This window comes from Marmota marmota, unplaced genomic scaffold (genome assembly GCF_001458135.2).
Source record: "Marmota marmota marmota unplaced genomic scaffold, marMar, whole genome shotgun sequence".
Classification (NCBI taxonomy): Eukaryota; Metazoa; Chordata; class Mammalia; order Rodentia; family Sciuridae; genus Marmota; species Marmota marmota.
The window spans coordinates 10621616-10638260 of NW_026000185.1; the positions used below are offsets into that span (position 1 = coordinate 10621616).

A 16645-nucleotide genomic window follows, 5' to 3' on the forward strand; every position below is an offset into this window, starting at 1 on the left:
AGACAGGGGGGGGTGGGGCTTAAGCAGCACCTCAGACACTGGATTTATGCGTTGCTAAGGGACTTTGGGGGAGCCCCTGGTATTTGGGGGACGCTTTCAGGCCTGAGGGTTTGGCTGTCCCCCGGAGGTGAAGGACACTCCAGGGAGTGGACAAATACGCCCCTCCCTCCCACAGCGACTCCCTGGTTTTCCTGAGGGGGCAGCCAGCCATGATTCCTTTAATTATCCAGGATTCTCCCAAATCCTGCCTGTCGGGCAGCCTGCCCCGCGCGGTGAGCTGTGAAGGGGACTCACTTCGGGAGGAAGGTTCCGAGGCGGTGGGCCCAGAATCGGGGTTTTGAGGGCGAGATGTGTTTATGTTTTATCCAACTGGCCCACAAAGTCCCGCTTTTGGGGTCATGCTCTGCAGCGAGCGGTTCAGGCCCCGGCTGCCACTGGAGGGTGGGGGCCGAGAGCGACACCCCCGGGGCTGCGCGCGTGGAGCGGCTGGAGAGCAGGAGGCTCCTCACTCTCCCAAAAGTAAAAGGCCGGTGGGCGGGGGCGTGCTGATCTGCAAGTGTCTTCTCGGTTTGCTGAGCCCGCTGTGATTTCGAGGGCCTCTCCTTCCCCGGGAGGCCAAAGAGATACCAGAAGGTGGAAAGCACAAGGTCTCCCCCTGAACCCCCCCGCACGGTGGCTTGCTGAGATGTTGTAGTGGACAGGACCCGCGGGGGATGAGCGACACGTGGGCTGGCCGTATTCAAGTGTCTGAAACCCCCTCAATAAAATCCCATGAGCTCATAAATCGAAATGACATTAGATTTCAAGGGAGCAGGCTGCTTCTGGCTTCCACCTGGAATCGCAGTTTTCCTTACAATTCTTTGCTGACTCTTTGTTGAAGGCATTTTATAAAGTGTGCATCACGTGTTCAGGGGGAGTCTCTAAGGCAAGGTTAGTGGGGAGTACGAATGCTCCCCCTCCACCCCAGGACCTGAACATTATGAAGTTGTAGTGCTTCTCACTGAATCTGATCTCCACTTGCAACCTATATAGGCATCCCTGAAGCCTAAATTATTTTTAATGAAGTGCTCACAGCAGGGAATAGAAAATGGAGCTGTCCCTGAACAACTTTTGAACAGCAGAGTCCCCGGGTGGATGATGTGTCGATTTGATAGACGTGGCACATGGACACACAGGGGAGGTTTGTGCTGTCCTAGCAAAAAGTTCTTCACTTGCAGAGTTCTTTCTCTTTATTATGGGACACGATGAAACAGCACAATTTTCAGGAGTCCACAATTCCAGCGTGGCCCGTCCATGGGAAATTGTCACATTGTGAATTGTGTTTGTGCTTTGCTGAATCGCCACCCCGAGCTGACTGTCAAATCCTATTTGCTTTGCTAAATAAGGATATCTCACCAAATTAGCCTTTAATGATACGTCTACAAATAGGGTGTTTTACGTGAATTAACGAGGCCGGAACACTGAACGTTGCGCCAAGATACTGAGCTATAATTGAGGCGATGAAGCCGAATGTTAAAATTACTGAATTGTTAAGTGTGGAAAATCAGACGGAATTTAGTGCTAAATGTGAAACGATTTCTGCTTTAATGGTGAGCGTTCCCAAAGCACAGGCATTGCCTAAATCCAGCCCTCTGAAACCGTGCATGTAATTATGAATAATACATTTAGCAAACTTCCCCCACCCCCTGAGTTTTCAAACAGGAAAAGGAGTATAGAGAAGAGATCATAAATTAATATTTTGCAAGGAGGACTCCTCATTAATTCAGCAAAGGACCCTCCCTGATTTTTATATTTTTACTGCCACCCTCCCCCAATAATAATAATTTTAAAAATATCCAACATGCAACTGTTGAATACGCTAAGTACATTTGAACTTTTCTCCTTTTGCCTCTGTGTGTGTGAAATTTCATTAAGTAGTTGCTATTTCCCCACCCCCAAAGAAGTGCTGAGATAGAGAACAAAAATAGCAACTTTGAATTTAGTTCTTAGCAATACACCAGGCATACAGGAAAAATATTTTGATAGAAGGGGGGGAAAAAGTATGGTTTGGGGTAAAATAGAGACTAGGCTGTAATAAAAAAAAATGATACTTCCTTCAAAATAAAGCATGCATTGATGGCACAAACCAACTCTAACATTCAGAACAAGAAATTCTGAGCTGATCAACTTAGAGCTTCCGAGGTGGGTAGATCACCCTCCCTTAATTTGGACTGTGGCTTAAAATACAGTTATTTTAGGCCTGGGGATAAAAATTAGTTTAGTGAAAAGTTAAGACAAACTCTGTACTTGGAGTCATTTGCCAGAAAATGTGTGTATGCCCAAACAAAACATGGTTGATCAGAGTTCCTTTATGCTGGAATTTTCTGTCTTGCCCACCGAACACAGGAAAATGTAAAATTCTTTTTGCTTGTTCGATTTGGATTGAGGTGAAAATAAATTACAAGCAACAACACGGATACCCAGGGTGTGACGTAAATAACTTCAGGCTTTCCAGGGAGAGAGTGGAGCTTCCGGGGAGTTGACTTTGGGGTCCCTCTCTCACCCCCCTGCCAGACCCAGCCCCCCTCCCGGCCTCAGGTTCTCTTTTCAAAGCAGTCCGTGTTCAGATGCTGCCTTCTCAATATCCCCAGTCGTATGGGATGCAGAAAATATTTACAACGTTTGAAAACAAAGGTTCTGATTTTATATCCTCTTTCTTATATAAAACATCTTGAGTTTTTGGAACCACAAAGTAAACTATTGCCCTCGGCGAGTGGCCCCGACTGGGTGTACCGCTGCATGAAGGAACCCTGGAAGATGCCAAGGTGTCACCGAAGGCCACTTTTAAAATGCTTTGGGAGATGGGAGCCATGGCGTGTTTAGGCTTTTCTGGAGGACTTGGCCTAGGCAGGGAGAAGAGTCAGTGGCCAGTGCGAGCCTGGTTAGCAGCTCAGCGGGCTGTGGAAGTTTCCTCAGATGCATGCAGCGAGCTGGGCTCGATGCTAGACTCCTACTTGAGCTCAGTGCTAGGGCCTGTTGGCATCTGTGCCCAAGACAGCCTGGACCGCTGCCAGCCCAGGCCCAGACATGGCCTTGTCGCCATTACTAGAGCCCAAAAGCCCACACACAACCCAGACAGGTGCCTAAAGCTCCCTCCTCCTAGGACCAAGATGGCCTCTGGTTCAGCCATGAGGTAGGCTGCTTGGCTCCCCAGGGCAGCCTCCCCAGAGACTGCAGTAACCTGGTGATCTGGCGGTCAGCATGCAGAACCCCACTTTGCTCATTGCGGATTTCCAAATGCTCAGAAACAGATGGGGTCTCCCCACAGGCCGGGAGCAGATCCACTGTGAGCACACAGGGCTTCCCCTGCGGACTGGGCCTTGGCAGCCTCTGTCTAGGGCTGCGATCCTTCTCTCTGGGGTGGGCAGCATGGCGCAGCCCCCTGGAGCACATCTAAGTGGCCGTGCAGTTGTTTGCCATCTTTCTTCAGCCCCAGGAGCCTCCCACCCACCCTGGGACCTGGGCCGACTCCTGTCATCAGACTGGCAGGCAGATCCAGGCCAGCAGGGCCAGGACTTGAGCCTGGAAATGCAGAGAAGGCCCTGGAGGGCCCTGGGAGGACCCGGAAGGAGGGCCAGATGGACAGAGAAGGGGCTCACATCTGAGCCACCTTGGGGGTCAGCTGAGGGCGAGGCCAGAGTGGGCCTTCTGGGCTAAAATCTACAGGGAAAAGGTTTGCAGCCCGCCGTGCCTTGGCATTGAACGTGCCCACTCCGGGAAGCTGGGGCTCAGCCCTGAGTCAGCCAAAGCCCTGGGACTCCCATTTGGCCCCGGTAACTGGACTCCAGGCCACCAAAAGGCCTCGTGGGTTCCTGACTGTATCTTAAGATGGCATTAAAAGGTCCCCACCCGGCGCTTGTGGGACATGCCATATTTAGTCTCAGGTTCACCCAGAGAATATTTTAGGTGCTGCCTGAAAGGAGATCTGGGCTGGGTTGCGGGCCGTCACATGGCAGGGATAGGGTCACTCCCTCTCAGGCCTGGCCCAGATGCCTGGAGTCTCTGCCAGAGCTTCAGGGCCACGCGGCGGGTGCCAGGGAGCCAGTGAGCACCCCGGGAATGTGCTGGGATGGCTTTTCACCCCGTTTTCCTTCTGACGGCGATAAGGCCACATCCATTCACAGAACTGACAGAGGCTGTTTGAGCCCCTCTCTTCTCTGAGATGGCCCAGTGTGATATGCCAGCGAACAGCCTCCTCCTCTCCTCCTCTCCTCCTCTCGGGTGTCAGCTGCTGGGAGGGGTTAACCCTTTCAGGGCCCTCGGGCCGCTGGCTGGCCTCAGGGACACTTCTCTGCAAAGACCTCTGAGATCATTTGTCCCCCAAATCCCTAAATCCTCAGAACTTAGTGGCCAGCACAAGAGGAGCACCGCGACCTTGGCAGTGACTTTGCCCTCTTGGCGATAACCATCAGGCTTCCCTACCCGAGCCGTCTGGCCTTGGAAGTAGCTGCTCACCTTCCAGATAGTTTCACCTGGGTCCCCAAGCTGAGCGCCTTCCCACGGTGCAGAGGGGGCATCTTGATGGATGTGGTTGTTGGCGTGGATCATCAGTGAGGGTTTGGAATGATCGTTTGGCATCTGGGAGCAACATTGCAGATGGCCCAAGTTTAGGGAATAATCCGTGTGACCGTTTCCAGAACCTGCTGTGGGGTCCTCAGGATATGGAAGGGGGTGCCTCTGTACTGAAGCTGCGTCGTGGAGTCGCGTGTAGCCCACGATTGCCACCCTGACACGCTTCCTTCCCCCGAATTCCCCGGAAGCGCCCACTGTAGAAGCTCACTCTAACCTTGTCCGTTTTCTCCTTTTTAGTCTTGGCTCTTGGTGCTCTAAGAACCAGCGTTTCCTGCCGGCTGGTTGGTTACCGCAGGGAAAATGAGGGACTTTTGGGGGCAGATGTGTTTCCATTCCACTATCATAATGCCCCTAAAAATCCTTATTGCTCTTGCAGTATTCCTCGGGGGTCCCTGGGCCTGGAAGATGTGCCGATCTGAGTTCCTCCAGCAGCTCAAAGAGACAGAGGTCTTCCCCAGACTCTGCCATGGCTCCTCGGGCTCCCTGGGAGCTCTGCCCTCACTGGGCTCAGACTGGTACCATGAGACACAAAAAGACGCCATCCACACACACACTGGTTGCTAAACACGCTTTTTTACCCTCCAGGCGCACAGCCTGAGATGGGGCCTGGGAAAAAAGGTGCTGTGGCTGGAGTCCTCCTCTGCTGGGGCGGGGGTGGGGGGGTGGGGGGGGGAGTGCAGGGGAGAAATAAAAACAAGCGCTACCTGTTTGACGAGGCTGGTCTTCCAGCTGGGCCTCCGGGATCTTCACCTTGGCAGGGGGCCCCTGGCAGTCCTGCCCTCCTGTCAGCTCCCTAAGACAGGGCGCTTTCCCACTCGCTGCCTCAGTTTCCCCATCTGCCAAGTTGGGCGGGGAGGCACACCTCTGCTCTATCCTCAAAAAGTTTTTGGACGCAGCCAGTGTTATCATGAGCTCAAGTGACACACGAGCTCTGAAGGTTTGAAAATTTTGAAAATGGGGAAGTTAATGCATGAAACCTGGATAGGATGGATACTAACGTTTCCTAACACACGGAGTCGACTCAGACGGGAGGGGGAAACAGCCCAGCAGTGAGCACAGGTTTATGGAAGCAGCCACACCTGCATTCCAGCCTAAGCTCTGTGATTGTCTTACTGTGTCACCCCAGGGAAGTGACTCAACCTCTCTGGGCCTCTAGTTCTTCATGCATGAAACCCACAGGTTGGTTCACAAGTTTCTCAAGTCTCTTGAGCATACCCAATGATTTTGAGTGGTAACTGGGTCAAGGTGTTTTTTTTTTTTTTTTAGTTTTTTTGTAGTTGTAGATGGTCAGCATGCCTTTATTTTATTTGGTTATTTTTATGCGGTGCTAAGGATGGAACCCCGTGTCTCACACAGGGTGAGCCAGCACCGTGCCAACGAGCTACAGCCTCAGCCCCTAGAGATGTTATTCTAATAGGTACTTCTTCGTACAGCTAATTTCCATTTGTGGCAGTCAGCTAGGTTTCCAGTTAGGGTAGGAGCATAGAACTTTTTCACATCAATTTATGTAAACAAAAAAGAGTGGGTTTCTCAAAAGAAAAATAAGAAGCAAATATAATACAGGTGGGGCAGGAGTCCAGATGGGAGTTTGTAGAGTCTCACATCCACTTTTTAAGGAATTGTTCTCTCTCCTGGGGAGTCCCTGCACCTTGTAGCTGGTGGGGGAGGGGGAGGGGAGGGGGAGGGGGAGGGGGAGGCCCGGCAGTGGGTGGACCCACCCATCCCTGCTCACCAGCACTAGAGGCCCCTCTTGCCCCACACCCACCCATAGCTCTGGTTTGTGTCCTTCCTGGGGTCACGTGACCCAGCACCCTCCTTTCTGGCCGGGCACCTCTCTGCACCCGGGTTTCCTCAGGGGAAAGTGAGGAGAGGAGGCCTCTGGCAGGTCCGCGGGGGACCAACCAGTTAAGGAGACCTCACACAGAAGCAGGGAGCCTTGCGGTGGGTGGGGGTGCCACGGCACCCTAGGCCACAGGGAGGCTCGTCCAGCAGGCCAGACAGTGCAGGGCCACCAACCCCCCAGGACCCTGGTTTTGCGGGGAAGCAGCCGGGGGGACACTGAGTCCCAGCCAGCAGGGCCAGTGCGGTTTCACTTTCTGCTGCGTCATGGGGTGGGGGGTGGCAGAGGGGCCCAGCTGGCCAGCTGGGGCTGGTACAGAGGCCCATGGACAGCTGCTGGCCCAGCTGCTGGCCCAGCTGCTGGCACACACCCCCTACCCCTGCCTTGCAGCCTCAGGGTGGGGGCTGGGCCATCGCAGCCCCTTAACTGCCTTTCTGCCCACATGCTGGAGAGGACCCCAGTTGAGAAAAGCCAGGACCAGGCAGGTGGTCCCTTGAGCGGGTGGGGACTCCCCAAACCTGTCTTTAGGCCAGGGCAGGCTTGAAACGTGAGGACTGTGGCTGTCGGTTCTGAGTCGGAGCCTTGGCTGCTGCCTCCTGCACGGGGCAGATCTGTTAAAGGGCCTGCTGCTGCGTGTGGGCTCTGGGCCAGGTGCTGGAGGTGGGGCAGGGGTGTGACATAGCCCCTGCCCTCCCAGGGCTCTCCCTGAAACCAGGGGAGGTGGCACGAGAGCAGGCCAAGTAATGGACAGTCCCACGTCACGGGGAAGATGTCACTCCGTGTCAGGCGTGTGTGCACCTCGGTAAGGTGTCAGCTCCCGGGACGCAGGGCCGGTCAAGAACGTAGCCCCCGGGAGCCAGCCGTCCCGTGTCTGAATCTGAGCGTTGCTGCTGACCGGCTGTGTGGCCTCTGGTGAGGGACATGTCTCTGTGCCTCGGTTTCTCTGTCTAGAATAATGAGGCACCCAGAGGGCCGCAGTGAGGAGGAAATGAACCCACATCTCTATAAAGAACTAAGAAGGCACCTGCAGCGACCCTCGTGCTGGGTCTTAGCTGTCCCCTGATAATCAAGGTGAACTATTATTATAAAATGAACTGTGGTCACCACAGAGGCTGGGGACATCAGGAAGGTTGCCAAGCCTGTTTCCCAAGCTGTCGGTATGTCACACAGCGGGGTCCGTCCACAGCGTCTGCAGGACAGTTGGAATCCCCAGTAGAACTGAAGGCCTGTTACAGATTGTGCTGCCCATTTTCTCTTGCTCCCATGAGAAGGCCGCAGAGGGTGGAGCCCGTGTCTCCCTCATGGCTCTGTCTCTGGGTCCTAGCATGTATCAGGTGCTCAGTTAAGAGCTGTGAGCCAAAGCCAGTGAAGGGGAGGCTACTCCCAAACCACCCTCCTTCATCGACGCCTTCTTGGGAAGCAGGTTGCTGTTGCCGTCTCAGTTCTGGCCACCCCCGCTGGCTCCCAGACAGCCCTGGGAGTGCCGAGGCTCCCGTCTGTTAAGGTCTTCCCTGCCCGGGGCCTGTCCAGCACCTTGCAGTGGGTGACTGTCCCACAGGTGCTGGTGGGAGCTTGAAGGCAACACAAGTACTTAAGGGCACACAGGCCAGAGTCCCAGGGACTCGTTACTGGGGAAGAGGCTGGGTGCCCAGCAGACGATCCTCAGGTCTTCATTCTGAGCAGGTTCAAGACCCAGCTGGAGGTCAGGGGTCAGTTTCCTGGACTGTCTGTCAAATGAGAGGGTTTAAGGTAAGGATCCTTTTTCCTCTGAAATTAAATCTCAAAACTCCAAAGTATAAATATCACCAAGAAGCAAAGAACCATCTCAAAAATCTTTTGGATAGTTATAATAATAACAAACGTTCTCACAGGCGTGATCCGTCACTTCAGATGACAACTTATGAAGTAAGTGTCACTCTTCGTTTCCTAAATAACGTCATCACCATCAACGTGAGTTGTGTGCTTTGCACGCACCAAGCACTTTACGTGTGTGAAGTCATTGTAGTTTAACAGGGATGGGAGGTACTAACACTGGCCCCTGCCTACCGATAAGAGAATGGGCTTGAAGAGATGACCAGACTTGTCCAAGTTCACACCTGGCATGGACAGGCTGGGGCTCCAGTCCAAATCTCCCATCTCAAGTGTCCATGACATTTTCTGAAAATGTCCATCTCGTAACTGTTGGAGGCTTTGCAGACTGCTGCAGCCGCTCAACTCTGCCACAGTAACTCAAGCAGAGCCACAGACAGTACAGAAATGAATGGCAGTGGCCCGGTGTTCCAATAAAACTTTATTTATAAAAACAAGGAGTGGCCCGAAGGTGGCCCATCTCCGTTCCACACTGACAGCCTGCCTTTCAGTAAGACCAACGTGACTTGGCCCCTGCAATGTTCTCTCCTCACCTGTGAGGTGACTCAGAGTCACATTTCTGAGCAGATGGCCCCTGTCTCTGGGGAGATTGAGTTGACTCTAGCTCCCTCGGGGAAGTTCTAAGCTCTTAGAAGTCACACCTATTAGGACTTACTAGTGACTAACTGCTCTCCTAGAACACCCTGGGGGACTTACTCCAGTTCCCGCAGTAATTTTTAAAGAGAAAAGTAAGTGTCGTAGTTTAGAATAATACCACAGAGGGCACTTTGACTGTGGAAAGCCCTTTGAATTGAGAATGAAAATGTTTTCAGGTACAGAGAGGTCTCCAGGCAGGGGACGTCAAGGGCACGTGCATGCAGGGAGAAGGAGGGTCCTGGGGCTGGAGGATGACTGTCAGGAGAGTCAGGGAACAGGGTGTCCCTTGTTGATAGCTTTATTGAGATGTAATTCCCGTAACATCCATTCACGTTTTAGATATACAGTTCGATGGCTTTGGGCATGCTCGATCATGCAAGCCCTATTACAGTGAATTTTAGAACATTATCATCATCTCACAAAGAAATCTGAGCCCTATAGCAGTCCACCCCCATCCCCCACATCCCCCAGCACCCTTGACCCTGGGCAGTCACTAATCTACTTTCATTTCTATAGATTTGCCTTTTCTGGACATTTCATATAAGTGGAATCATATAATATGTGCTCCTTTGGGTCAGGCTCTCTTCTCATGGCATGACGGGTCTCAAAAGTTCAGCCATGTTGTAGCACATATCAGAACTTCATTCTTTTTTGTGGCTGAATAATATTCTGTTGTATGGACATACTTGTCTCTCCATTTGTCGATTCATAGACATAAAGGTTGTTTCCACGTTGGGTGATTATAAATAATATAACTCTGGACATTTGTGTGTTGTGTGGGCACAATCTTCATTTCTCTGGGGCATGGAGCTAGGGAGTGGACTTGCTAGGTCATAGGGCAACCCTGTGTTTGACATGTTGAGGAACTTTGGGACCAGGTCTTTTCAACTGTATTATGGAAATTTCCCACCATATCTAAAAGTAGAGAAAATGTTGTCCAGACCATCAGGTTCCCATCGTCCGGGGTGGGCGATGGTCATCCTTTTGCCTCGAGCGGGTCACTTGTGGATGGAACAAAAATCACCCTGAATGAGGCAGGACCAGGTATGTAATTTGGGGGAACCCAGGGTGAAATGAATATGCAGAGTTCTGGTTCAAACATTAAGAAGTTCAAGGTGGCCATAGCGGAGCGTTAAGCCAGGCTCGACCCTGTGACTGCATGGGTTCCACGACCACCAAGCCAGTCCTGCCCCGAGGCCAGCCACAGGTGGAGCAGCCCTGATTCAGCAGATGCAGGAATTTAGGCCCTCGGTGCCTGGGAGACAGAAACACCTCTCACCTCTAATCCCAGGAAAGCTTCCAAGGACTGCTGGGTCCCCTATGGCATGTGGGACAAAATTTAAGGCCATTTCATTTGAATCTCCAAAAATAAGATGACCCCGGGTGACATGTGGGTTCTAAGCACTTAAAAAATATACAAATAAATAACCGTTTGTCCTAAGCCTTCTCCCCTAAGAGCTCACGGTTGTTTTATTTGGCCACACCATTTTGTCCTGGATTCTGAGTGTCCTCTGAGACCCCAGCGGATGACAGGGCTGCAGTATGAAGAATAGAGACCCGCTGAGCAGCAGGCGGTCCACAGGGGACCAGGGATGCCCAACAGAATCAGGTGGCCATGACAGATGCCGGCAGCCCATCGTGACAGCTGATCTGGCCAGCCTGAGACAGAGCCCGTTATACTCCTCGGAGGACAGCCTCCACCAACCCAGTGAGCCTCACCTCCTGTGCCCACCTGGACCTCAGCCCCAGGATTCACAATGTCCTTCACTCCGACACCCAGAGATTCAGAGCCCCCAAGTGTTGGGATGACCCCCCAGGGTGCATCACACCGGAAACCTTGGCGGGAAGGGGTGTACGGCTCACCTGGGAAGGGCGCCAGGAGGGAGGGAGACGGAACTCAATGAGGCGAGAAGAGGAAGCCTCGCAGCTCCTCCGGTCTCTGCAGGGTCTCATCCACCTGTTGAGCTCCTCATGGCCTCCTGTGCCAGGTGGACCCCGTGAGCCCTTTCGTCATCTACAAGCCAGACACCGTCCCTGCCCGTCCCCCCACCCCATTCTCCTGACAGGTGTGTAATAAAAAGAAGTATCATTGAATTATACTGGTCCGACTCAGAGTGTAGAAGTGATTTTTTTAGGCACCATTTTATGTTTTTTTAATTATCCCCAAATTTAAAAGTTACACCGCCCTATGGTTAAGGGAAATAGTACAAAAGAGAATAACGTAGGAAATAAATAAAAATATGTAATTTTTCTCTTAACTCCAACCTCATTGAGAAGTAGCCACTGTGAGCAGTTTGTACAATCTCCATGCGTTTTGTAAGCATGGTGCCATTTTTTTTTTTTTTTTTTTTGCTCATAATGTGAAGAAGATCCAGCAGGGTGCGGTGGGCTCATGCCTGTAATCCCAGCGGCTGGGAAGGCTGAGGCAGGAGGATCAAAAGTTAGAGGCCAGCCTCAGCAACTTAGCAAGACCTTAAGCAACTCAGGGAGAACTTATCTCAAACCATTTTTAAAAGAGCTGGGGGTGTTGCTTAGTGGTTAAGGACCCCTGGGTTTAATTCCTGGTACCAAAAAAAAAAAAAAAAAAGATCAAGCGTATTTCAAAAAAATCTGCAGACCACACAGCATTCAGCCCCACCTCATCCTTCTAACCGGGTCCAGCATCCCACCACACTTGACCTGTCCCCTACTGGCTAACATTTGTGTTCGCTCCAGGATTTTGCTTTACTCACATAGGATAAATTCCTAGAAGTGCAATTTCTCACTCTGAGAATATGTGCATTTGAAATCTACACTATTGCCCAGTGCCTTTTAAAAACACAGTAGCATTCTCGAGCCCCTGAACAAGTCACGTGGGGGGACCTGTTTCTGACACCCTCTCCTACCCCAGCAAGGATGCCGTGTGGCGGGAAGCCAAAAATTCCCAAAGAGGTAAGTTGAACTTTCTACTGCGGGCTGAGGTTGGGGGTGGACGTGGCCTCCGAGGTTGATCCTGTAGCTTTCCTAGGAGAAGAGCCATTCAGAGCGTTCGGTAGTTTTGGGTTTTAGAAACAAAGACAGGGTTTGGGGAGGTGAGCCAGAACTGTGCAGCAAGAAGCACTGTGAGAGCCAGTATTTATTTCTCCAGCACGGTTAGAAGTTAAATATGGTCAAAACATATTCTTCTTTTTAATTTACACAAACAAATATGTTCCCAGGCTGACACCTCCGATGCCAAGTTTCTAGGGGAAACGAAATTCTGCTGTGAGATTATAAACCACTAGAGAGAGAGGGATGGGAATGGAAAAGCCAGGGCGCGTTGGCTGTCCATGCCCAGAACCCGGCCGGCCGCTGAGAGGTGTCTCTGTCTCGGTTGCAGATGGACCTGCCAGAAATCTCAGCCGATGAACCGTGCGACGTGTCAAGGCCAGAGGACGGAAGAGACTCCAGTTCTGATAAAAGGAGACCTGCTTGGCTTGGCATCCGCTCTCCTGCCAATCAGGAGGCTACAACGCTGTTTCCAGAGCCGGCTGATGAATCAGGGGAGAGAGAGGCACAAGGACACCGTGAGTGGCCTCTCAGGGCTTGGGCTGATGTAAACCCCAAACAACTTGAACCGGTGCCAAGGGAGGGGATTAAAGCAACATGTTATTTGGAGAGATTGCTTAATTTATTGAGCTGCGGCGAGGGCTGCAATGAAACGGAGCCCTTGTAACCGATCACCTCCTGCTGCAATCGGACTTCTGCAACTCAGGGCTGTTTTCCAAGAGTTTTTCTGGAACAGCTTGGGATCTTTAGCCTCTGTGGTGGGGTGCTTCTGAGCCCTAATTTATCCAGGCATGCTTTATTTTTTTTTGTAAGAGTGGCAGGCTGATGTTAATAAAGAAAATAAGCAGTGTTTTATGGACTGCCTCATGTGCACCAGGCACTTTATATACATTATCTCTAATCCCCACAATTTCCCGGTGAAATAACCCTTCATTATTCCCTGTGTTACCGTAGGAAGCTGGGGGACGGGAGGTGATTTTCGAGAGCGACCTGGTCCAAGACAGAAGCTGCTAGCCACTGGCATAAATTAGATAAGATTAAATATATTTAAAAATTCACTGGACAGGGGATACTAGCAACAAGTTCAAGTGCCCGGTAGTCCTGTGTGGTCAGTGGCCACCACGCCGAACAGTGCATATTTAGATCATTTGGGTGATTGTAGAAACTTCTGTTGCTCAGCTGGTCCAGGGATCTCATAGCCTGAAACAGGCAGCCCCAGAATTCAAACTGAAGCTAATGGGCTTCCACGGCAGAGCTGGTCTACTATCCACTTTGCTGAGAAGCAAGGACTACCACAGTGACCCTCAGCCCAGCTGCACGTTACGATTACCTGGACTTCATTTAAAAATATATATCTTGGGGGGCTGGGGTTGTGGCTCAGCGGGTAGAGCGCTTGCCTAGCATGTGTGAGGCACTGGGTTCGATCCTCAGCACCACATATAAATAAATAAATAAAATAAATTATAAAATATTATGTCCATCTACAACTAAAATTTTTTTTTAAATATATATATTTTTTTATTATAGGGTTCCAGCCCCGGAGATTCTGTCCTGTGATTTATGTGGACAGGGACAGGCATCGGAAGGTTTTATAATTCCGCATGAGACTCCAGTGTGCAGCCAGGAAGGAAACCGGCTGGATGGGAGGATCCGCACTCAGGATGTTGGAAGGGGCTGCGTGGTCTCTTGGGGACCAGGAAGTGGGCTTTTCCCAGAGCAGCCTCGTGGGAGAACCGAGGCTCACGCCCACGGGAGACTTAAGGGCTTCCTCACACGCTCCCAGCTTGATGGGAGACACAGTGGGGGGGCTTTGCTTTTAGACACCAGACTTGATCACGTGTCATGGAAGAAAGCAGAGGCACCTGAGAGATCACAGAGATGAGGTGAAGACCTGTGGCTTGAACTGAAGCTCTCATGAGCCTTATAGACAGGAACACGTGTTTGCTGGCTCCTTCCATGGAGAAGTGAGACAGAGCGACTCATTGTGTGTGCAGTGAGCACCCTGTCACCTGGGGTTATGGTCTCTAAACACCACTGTCCATTAGAATTCAGGGCTCCGTGGAGAAGCGGCCAGTTCCCAGATCTGCGGCAAGAGATGTTGCAGGTGAACTGGGAACATCTTGTCATCGGGAAGCAAGGCAGCTGTCGACGACTACTGGGGTCAAATCCACGAGGATACAGGAGACCACACGAAGAGGCTTGGCCGAAAGGGACAGCTTGAACATCAACAAGTGTAGTCACCGCACAGTGGTGCTGGGGGCTGACGTCATGTAGAAAGCTAACCAGAGCTCGGGCTCTGAATGAATGGAATCCCAAATAACGACTAGGAAATAGAGAGAAATCAAACAGGGGTCTAAATGAGCTTCCAGCTCTACCAACTTATAAGAAACACAGGACAGAGAAGAACGTGTTTAAGATCCTTCAGGGGGCGCACCAGGCAAAATCCAGACCCCCAGAAGCTCCACAAAACCCTGTTGCTTCAACAAATAAATTACAAGAGAAGACATAGAAAAGGGAAGAACCTAAAGATTAAGAGGACACACACCAGCCAATGGGGACAGTTTCCATGAAGACTTTGTTTCTCAATATCCTCCAAATCTATGAGCTCCATTTGGATCCCGATTGGACCCAACTATATAGAAAACATCGACAAGACAACTACAGAAATTGGAATCCTGATCAGATATTTGCTGATATTAAAAACATCACTGTCGCGTGGGCACCGTGGCGCATGCCTGTAATCCCAGCAGTTCAGAGGCCGAGGCAGGAGGATCATGAGTTCAAAGCCAGCCTCAGCAACTTAGCTAAGTCCCTGAGCAACTTAGCGAGACCCTATCTCAAAATAAAATATAAAAAAGGGCTGGGGATGTGGCGGCTCAGGGATTAAGTGCCCCTGGGTTCAATCCCCAGTACCAAAAAAAGAAAAAAAAAATCACTGTTGGACTGGGGACGCAGGTCAGTAAAAAGTCACTGTTTATAGGCGTGGAGGAGGTAAGAAGAAATTTTTCCTTGGGAGTCATATACAGAAATATTTGCAAAAGAAATAACCAATGTCAGGAATTTGTTTCAAAATAGTCTGGGAGGAGAGAAGGGGAGGAGGGGAAGGAGGTGTCCACGGCTGAGGGCTGGCGATTGCCGTAGCTGGGCTCCTGACCACACACTCTGTCCCTCCCTGTGTGTGCAAGAAGCCTTTCAAAATAAAAAGAAAAAAAAAATAAGGAAAACTAGCCTTTTCCTGCCCTTTTCTCAGAGGGATCAGGTTGATCGGCCACCCGGGGCCTGCATCTCTGGGGCCAGCCTGGGCAGCAAAGCTCAGTATATACAACTTTAAGCAGCCCACCCCGTCTCCATGGCAACCAGCATCCAGAAGCCTCCCACCCCCAAGAGGGTCAGGCCAGGCTGCCAGGGTCACGCAGGACACATGCGGCTGCTCCCTTTGGAGAGTCCCCTAGATGGGTCTTCACAGAGGACGCCCCGACCAGAGCGGCCTCTCGGCACCCTGTCCCCCTAACTCTTGCTGCCTCTGTGCAGCCCCTGAAGGAAGAGAGGACAGTTAGTGGGAAGAAGAGACCCTGAATCAGATCCAGGTTCAAATGCTGACCTTTAACCTCCTCGAGTCTCGGGTTCCTCATCTGTAAAGTGGGTATAACGGTCCCTCAACTAACTCAGCAGATCTTTGCAAAGGGAGATCCATGGCAAAGGGAGGGGAGGAGGATCTAGCTCTACCTGGTGGAATCCAGCAGACCCCCCAGAGTGAAGGGTGACCTCATTACCACATAAAAGTTAGGATCAAATTGAGAGGCAGGGGTAACCCTATCGAAGGTCAGATCCCAGATTTTGAATCAATCCGGCAGTCACCCCTTAGAGAGCCTGACTCCCGAGCCCACCTTCCATGAGCCGAAGTCACCACCCTCCAGCTACTAATCACCTCACTACGGCAAACACTGGAAGAACTTTGCTTGGTGCTTCCATTTCCATGGGGCAGCGACCATCGTCCCCATCTCTGGAGGGAGCAGTGGGCTTGGAGAAGAGAGGTCACCCACACAGGCCACTCTGTTGGTACACGGCCCCTGTCTCTTATGCTCTGGGGTCTGTGTCCTGATTACGCTTTGAAGTTCAGTAACAGCAGAAAATCAGTGCTACTAGGAAGCCAAAAGTCTCCCCAGACCCACCTGTGGGATGCAACGGCCTCACTCACACTCCCTTCCACAGAGGGGAGGCATCTAAAAGCAGGCATGTCCGGAAACAAGGATCTGGGATGCAGCCAGCTAAGGAGAGCCAGGGAGACCTCACAGAGGGTTAGGGGCTCCATGCTGCTGGTACCCTGCGAGCCGACCACCCACATCATGAGAGGCTTCAGCACCTTTCTTAGGTCCCCTCCCATCTGTCCTGCCCCCAGTAGCCAGAGTGTCCTTTCTACATTGCAATTGGATGACCCTCAGCCTCAGTTTACAAACCTTGGTGGCTCCCCATTGAGATTTTTCTATTGCTTTGGAAGCTTTGCAGGCACAGGAACCCCTGGGTGGGCTTGTCCCTGACCACCTGTCCGAACCTCCCTCTGGAACCAACCTCGCCCTTACAAGATTCCAAGCAGGGTCAGGATCACCTAAGACGCATTAACTACACCCTCCCTCCCGACAGTCCCTCTCCCCAGGACTCCCC

The 16645-nt window shown here is 51.6% G+C and overlaps 3 long non-coding RNA genes across 4 annotated transcripts in view; 2 read left to right on the forward strand and 1 right to left on the reverse strand.

Annotated features, from left to right (window-relative positions):
- Positions 1-10735: 10735 nt before the first annotated feature.
- On the forward strand, positions 10736-14314 carry LOC107146807. Its single transcript, XR_001504071.2, has 2 exons — positions 10736-12501; positions 13511-14314. It is a non-coding gene; the product is annotated as an uncharacterized LOC107146807 (long non-coding RNA).
- The window catches only part of LOC107146808, an 8845-nt gene continuing 4253 nt past the window's right edge, over positions 12054-16645 (reverse strand). For both annotated transcript variants that reach the window (XR_007342655.1, XR_007342654.1), the window contains one exon: positions 12054-14306. This is a non-coding gene — a long non-coding RNA (uncharacterized LOC107146808). The remainder of the gene's footprint in view (positions 14307-16645) is intronic.
- The window catches only part of LOC125612324, a 2027-nt gene continuing 1524 nt past the window's right edge, over positions 16143-16645 (forward strand). Inside the window, exon 1 of the long non-coding RNA XR_007342657.1 lies at positions 16143-16645. This exon is cut by the window's right edge and continues 237 nt beyond it. This is a non-coding gene — a long non-coding RNA (uncharacterized LOC125612324).